The 7,500-nt window shown below is 47.0% G+C and overlaps 1 protein-coding gene across 1 annotated transcript in view; it reads left to right on the plus strand.

Annotated features, from left to right (window-relative positions):
• The window catches only part of pappaa (pregnancy-associated plasma protein A, pappalysin 1a), a 209,025-nt gene that overhangs the window by 77,892 nt on the left and 123,633 nt on the right, over positions 1-7,500 (plus strand). The gene's annotated exons all lie outside the window — the stretch shown is intronic.

Consider the following 7,500-nt stretch of genomic DNA (forward strand, 5'->3'; position numbering starts at 1 on the left):
AGAGGGGCGGGGGCAGACCTGACGCCGCTGTGTGCGCCTTTAGTCTGAAGAAGAGGATGGAGTTGGTGAAAAGTAAACTTGCCGCAGGTGAATTCACCGTGGCTACTACAGGAGTGGGGAAATCAGAGGTCTGGAGAGTGTTTGGAGTGGTGCTGGATTCTGATGGAAATTCTGCAGGTTATGTGCAATGCTCAAAATGCAAGGTGCTGATGAAATATGTGACCCTGCAAGGCAAAGGCTTTAAAAGCCACGGGCCGGGTTGGGTCGGGGGAGAAGGTAGAAGAGACATGAGTTTGCTCACTACACCTTTAACTGATTCACCCTAGAGGGGAGTTAGAAGAGACGTGAGTTTGCTCACTACACCTTTAAGGAGTTAGAGGAGACGTGAGTTTGCTGACTACACCTTTAAGGAGTTAGAAGAGACGTGAGTTTGCTCACTACACCTTTAAGGAGTTAGAGGAGACGTGAGTTTGCTGACTACACCTTTAAGGAGTTAGAGGAGACGTGAGTTTGCTGACTACACCTTTAAGGATTTAGAAGAGACGTGAGTTTACTGACTACACCTTTAAGGAGTTCGAGGAGACGTGAGTTTGCTGACTACATCTTTAAGGAGTTAGAGGAGACGTGAGTTTGCTGACTACACCTTTAAGGAGTTAGAGGAGACGTGAGTTTGCTGACTACACCTTTAAGGAGTTAGAGGAGACGTGAGTGTGTGTGCTTCCCAGAGGTGGTAACAGTTTGTTCTGGTGTGTGAACCAGTGAGAGCTCCTGTCAGGCCCCCATGTGAACGTGTGCTCCATACATACGCCTCACACACACACACACACACACACACACACACACACACACACACATAAAGGATTTCTACTGTGAAGAACGCACTGTCCTCTGGACCTCGAGGTCAAGCACACAGATTATCATCTGGATTTTAATGAAGCATAAACCCTGGGAATACACACACACACACACACACACACACACACACACACTTGAACACTCACATACACACTAATAAGAGCCATCCACAGTTGCTGAGACTGTTCCAGCCTGTCTTCTGTCCTTCAGTCTGGGGGGCTGAGGACACACACACACACACACACACACACAAACACACACTCACACACACACACACACACACACACACACACACACATACAATTCTGAAGAGGAATACCAGCAGAGGGAGAGACATACTGACACACAGATCTGGAGATGGATACACATGGAGAGAAAGATAGGGATACAAAACACACATGTACACACACACACACACACACACACACACACCTGAGTGTGTGAGAGCTGGGGGCCTGTGGCACACCTCGTCCCCTTTGGCACTGAACTCCTCTCGCTCACTGCATTGCTGATGCGCTAGCGCTAGCCTAGCGTCTTCATCAGATAAGGGGTCACGTGGCGGGAGAAGGACCAGAACTCCTTTAAAAAGAGACATTTTTACTGTTATTCCCCCAAAATGGAAACAGCTGCTGAAGGCAAAGCAGCAGTAAAGATTAATGCTGTTTGCGTTTGAAAGGACCACTGTGAGGAGGCGCATTTGTGAGGAGGCGCATGTGTGAGTGTGTGAGGAGGCGCATGTGTGAGTGTGTGAGGAGGCGCATGTGTGAGTGTGTGAGGAGGCGCATGTGTGAGGAGGCGCATGTGTGAGGAGGCGCATGTGTGAGTGTGTGAGGAGGCGCATGTGTGAGGAGGCACATGTGTGAGTGTGTGAGGAGGCGCATGTATGAGGAGGCGCATGTGTGAGTGTGTGAGGAGGCGCATGTGTGAGGAGGTGCGTGTGTGAGGAGGCGCATGTGTGAGTGTGTGAGGAGGCGCATGTGTGAGTGTGTGAGGAGGCGCATGTGTGAGTGTGTGAGGAGGTGCATGTGTGAGGAGGCGCATGTGTGAGGAGGCACATGTGTGAGTGTGTGAGGAGGCGCATGTGTGAGGAGGTGCATGTGTGAGGAGGCGCATGTGTGAGTGTGTGAGGAGTCGCATGTGTGAGGAGGTGCGTGTGTGAGGGGGCGCATGTGTGAGTGTGTGAGGAGGCGCATGTGTGAGGAGGCGCATGTGTGAGTGTGTGAGGAGGCGCATTTGTGAGGAGATGCATGTGTGAGGAGGCGCATGTGTGAGGAGGCGCATGTGTGAGTGTGTGAGGAGGCGCATGTGTGAGGAGGCGCATGTGTGAGTGTGTGAGGAGGCGCATGTGTGAGGAGGCGCATGTGTGAGGAGGCGCATGTGTGAGTGTGTGAGGAGGCGCATGTGTGAGGAGGCGCATGAGGCGCATGTGTGAGGAGGCGCATGTGTGAGTGTGTGAGGAGGCGCATGTGTGAGTGTGTGAGGAGGCGCATGTGTGAGTGTGTGAGGAGGCGCATGTGTGAGTGTGTGAGGAGGCGCATGTGTGAGGAGGCGCATGTGTGAGGAGGCGCATGTGTGAGTGTGTGAGGAGGCGCATGTGTGAGGAGGCGCATGTGTGAGGAGGCGCATGTGTGAGTGTGTGAGGAGGCGCATGTGTGAGGAGGCGCATGTGTGAGGAGGCGCATGTGTGAGTGTGTGAGGAGGCGCATGTGTGTGTGTGTGAGGAGGCGCATGGGGTGCACTCCACTGGGGAGACTTCTGAAGAGCCCTCATTCTGTTCTCTCTCTCATTCTGTTCTCTCTCTCTCTTGCGCTCTCTCTCTCTGTCTCCCTCTCTCTCTCTCTGACTCTCTCTCACTCTCAGAGTTCAACTCTATGATAGAACAGGAACCAATAAGTGTCCAGAGGTCTAAAATATGAAACGACCATTATGGGCCTAGGTCAGCAAGGTCACTGGTGTCACCACTTGTGCCCATTCCACACGGCCCTGGTTTGGAATGACAACGTTTGTTGTGTGGTTGCCACGACAGCGTGTTTGGAATGGCAGTGTTTGTTATGTTGTTTTCACCATGGCGTATTTGGAATGACTGTTTGATTTCATGTTGTTGTTTGCAATGACAGTGTTTGATGTGTTGTTGCACCGTTGTGTGTCATGGAATATCTGCATTTGTTGTGTTGTTTGTGTTGTTTTCCCCGTGTGTGTTGTGTTTGTGTCGGGCTTGGACGGGGGCGGAGTGTTTTGGTGTTGTTTTGACCACAGCTTGTTGTGTCGCGGCCCTCAGGGTGTGGTCCCACGGCTTCAAAGCAGGCTGCGAGGTTGCCCCCCCCCCCCCCCCCCCACACACACACACACAGGGAGACGGGACCAGGTGATAGGGATCTGACCCCATGCATCAAAGAAGAAGCAGCAGCTCAGAGAAGCAGGCAGAAGAGAAGACAGGAGAGAGGGAGAGAGAGAGAGAGAGAGGAGAGGGAGAGAGAGGGAGATGAGAGGGAGAGAGAGGGAGGGAGAGGGAGAGAGAGAGGGAGAGGGAGAGAGAGAGGGAGAGGGAGGGAGAGAGAGAGGGAGAGAGAGGGAGGGAGAGGGAGGGAGAGGGAGAGGGAGAGAGAGAGGGAGAGAGAGAGGGAGAGGGAGAGGGAGAGGGAGGGAGAGGAGAGAGAGGGAGAGGAGAGGGAGAGAGAGGGAGGGAGAGGGAGAGGGAGAGACAGAAGAGAGGGAGAGAGAGGGAGGAGGGAGAGGGAGAGGGAGAGGGAGAGGAAGAGAGGGAGAGAGAGAGAGAGAGAGAGAGAGAGGGAGAGGAAGAGGGAGAGGAGAGGGAGAGGGAGGGCAGGGGAGAGGGAGGGCAGGGGAGAGGGAGAGGGCACTCCTTGGATACTATAGCTGTCTGCACGCCATCCCTACCTGCTCTAGGTCAATGCAGATAATCAAAGAGAGAGAGAGAGAGGTTGAGAAAGGGGAAGATGGATAGAGAGAGAGAGAGGTTGAGAAAGGGGAAGATGGATAGAGAGAGATTTGCTTGTCAGTTTTAGAGGTTGTAACTTGTACAGTGTGGCATGTTACTGCATGCTAAAGCTAACACTTTATTGTCATAATAAAAAGAGGAAAGAGGCACTTCATGTTTATAGTCATTTCACTAGAAATGTGTGCTCGTCTTCGTCACTGGATAGCTAACAGTACCTAATGTAACGCACACACACACTCTATCACACACATACTGTAGACACACACTACGAGGCCGGGGCTGATCTAACGCAGTGTGTGAGCCTTGTGCTTAGGAACATAAACACATCGGCCACCACCGTCCATCGTCCAGCAGCGTATGCGGCAGCTGAGTTGCTCGTGGTCTGGCCTCTTGAACTAAAAGTGCATTTTCTTCGCCAAAGCTGACATTCCACCTACCAGGAGGTCAGTAGCACCTGCTTCCACCTCTCCTCCTTCATTTCATTCTCTTCCCTTCTTTCTTTCTGCATCATGCTTTTCCACACCCCTCCTCTACCTGAATTGAATTGAGTTCTTCTTCTTCTTCTTCGACTACTGCTAATACTATCTTATACTCTTTAGATCTTTTTCTGTTTCTTTGTTTTGTCTTCACCCACACCTGTGCCCCTGGGCCTGGGTAGTAATCCATCCCTGCACACCTGTGCCCACAGCAGAGATAAAGAGCGAGAGAGCACTCTCCCTCCTTTGAGAATGTGCCTAAGCCTCACTGTAATTTTTGAGAACACAGCAACTATGGAGAGCATTTTCTTAAAATAGGGACACTATTTTACTTCTGAACGAAACAGGCTTAGCTATTTAGGGACACTATTTTACTTCTGAATGAAACAGGCTTAGCTATTTCCATATAGAGGATTTTTTAAATATATGAATAATAATATATAAAAATATGTTTTGCTTATCACTCTTTTTTGTATAAATGCTAACTCTGTTAGAGAAATGCTATTCCTGTTGTACAGTATCTCGGGCATGCACTGCCATCTGTCAAAAGGTGCTGCTAAGACTAATATTCAGTAAATTAGCACTGCTAATGGAAGTTAATGAGCTAAACGGCTAGATCCCAGTTTCAAAAGCACACTTATTTAATGCTTGGATAATCCCCTAGCAGCAGACGCTGGTCCAAGCCTGGTCCACCTCTGGCTGGGATCCGATCCAGAGTCCGGCAGAATCTGGAAGAAGGCCAGATCATCTGGATTTTTTCATAGGATCCCATTAGCAGGCGGCACAGTGACCTCAAGGGAAATGGATCAAAGCGCTGTTCATGTTCACACTCCTCGCCAGGGGGGGGGGGGGGGGGGGGGGGGCGCTCTTCATGTTCACACTCCTCGCCATGGGGGGCCTGTTCATGTTCACACTCCTCGGGAACAGCCTCGGCCTGGGCCAGAAGCAGATGTGCTGTTGTATTGTTTTTCTGTTAGCATATCAGTGTGTTAGCATAAGTGTAGAGCAGTGGGATCACTATATTAGCATATCGGTGTGTTAGCATAAGTGTAGAGCAGTGGATCACTATATTAGCATACGGTGTGCTAGCATAAGTGTAGAGCAGTGGGATCACTATATTATCATATCAGTGTGCTATCTTAAGTGTAGAGCAGTGAGATCACTATATTAGCATATTGGTGTGCTAGCATAAGTGTGGAAAAGGGAGATTGCTTTGTTAGCAGATCAGTGTGTTAGCCGGGGTTGGGTCAGATTACTTTGAAATGTACATCCATTACATGGCAATTTTTGTAATCAGTAACGTAATTAATAGGATTACCCAAACATGTAACATAATCTGATTACTTTATGATGATTTTTTACACAACATACACATTCTGTGTTCAGGGCAGTTCCAGCGTTATGGATGTGACAATTGGACTCATATTGGTAAACAAAATGCCTTAGAGTGGGGGCAAAATTAGTATCAGTGAATTAATTTGCATAACTTTTAATGTAACCTCTGTCCTCTGAATACTGAGAAATCCTCAAATTTCATGTAATCAATTTCATCCTAAGAATACAAGGCATTTTATCAGCGTTATGGATGTGACATGAAATGGACACACTTTTGTGAGAGATTACAGGTTTTCTACAAACTCTGTGAATTTTGAAGGAAACTGCCGAAACTATGATATATGTAGCATGAAGGAGACTTGAATGAACACAAAAAGTGTGTTTTTGAAACTATGCGTCATTTTCATAATGCATTATGTAGGAAAAACTGGCGTTATGGATGTGACGGTTTCACGTTATGGATGTGACGTGTCTGAACCAGTCCTCGACAAACTACATAAAACACATAATTAAGTAGTGAATTTTGATATGAAACAATTGAAATAGTAATCATGAAAAACTAGCGATGAAATTATTGCTTCCTCAGTGCCCACTAAGATCCACTAAGATATGCGGTACATCTAGTTTATTGCTGCCGTTACTAATGTTACTCTGTGGGTATTAGCTACAGAGGACCTGACACTTCAAATGCTGGCATATCGCGTCACATTTAAAATTAAACTGTGTTAAGCAGACGTGAGCGGCAGGCTGAACACATCTGCAACAGAAGGAGGTTCTATGTTAACTCCAGCTGCAAAGTCAGCCAATCTTCACCAGCTAACACGATAATCCAGTTACTGTACAACAACAGTATGACAGTTACAGGAAGATAATCGCTCAGATTTTCGTTATTAGGCCACTTGAAAATGGGCTATGGCTAGGCTAATCACTGGAGGTATTTTAATATTATGTTTGTTTTGCTAATAGTTAGGCAAGGCCTCCTTGTGGTTTTGATCAACCTAATAATCTTTAAAATGTCAATTATAGGCCTAAACACTAAGGTGAAATGCGTTGAAACTGACATGCCACTAGAACAGACGTTTTATCGGCTTTGAGGTATAACAAAGTCTCCAGTCTTGAAAATTCACATTATGTAACATCTATAACGTCACATCCATAACGCACCATTAAAGGTTTTAAAAGTAAGAAAGGGGCACAATTTGGTCATCACACTTTACATTGATATAAATCAGCTTTGCACAGACACTATGGACATTGTCGCATCAACACTGTATGTGTAGCATAAACTTTTCCTATAAAACGTTATGGATGTGACATGGCCATGGAACTTGCTGACTTAAAAACAAAAGCCTTACAAATGTAAGGAGTTGTGCTCTTAAATGCAAGCTGAGCATAGAGCATTACTCTGAGCATTACTCTACCATTCCCTTGTCAATCTGGAATTTGTCAAATGACACAATTTGTTTGAACCTTGGGTCCATTTATCCACTTTTTAAATATGTATAATATTACCATGTGAACATTTTTGTTTTTGTATGGTTGCACACCATATTTATGATGTAAAAACAGTGTAATTCTCCATCAAATTCAATCAGATCAGTTACAAACAATAAAATATAGACCTAAAGGAAGATTTTAACAACAGTTCTATTTGCGTATGCACAACTTTTTTTTTCCATGTTAAGGATGAACTTTGCATGGAATTGCCCTTCACCAAAGACAGTAAAAGAAATGGACACAGTCACCCCACAGGACTTCAGTAGACACAGTCACCCCATAGGACTTCAACAGTCACCCCACAGGACTTCAGTAGACACTGTCACCCCACAGGACTTCAGTAGACACAGTCACCCCATAGGACTTCAACAGTCACCC

The sequence above is a fragment of the Alosa pseudoharengus genome, unplaced genomic scaffold (genome assembly GCF_046254945.1).
Source record: "Alosa pseudoharengus isolate Yale_2024_CS ecotype anadromous, Long Island Sound unplaced genomic scaffold, YU_APseudo_1.1 YU_APseudo_1.1_scf_14, whole genome shotgun sequence".
NCBI classification, from domain to species: domain Eukaryota; kingdom Metazoa; phylum Chordata; class Actinopteri; order Clupeiformes; family Clupeidae; genus Alosa; species Alosa pseudoharengus.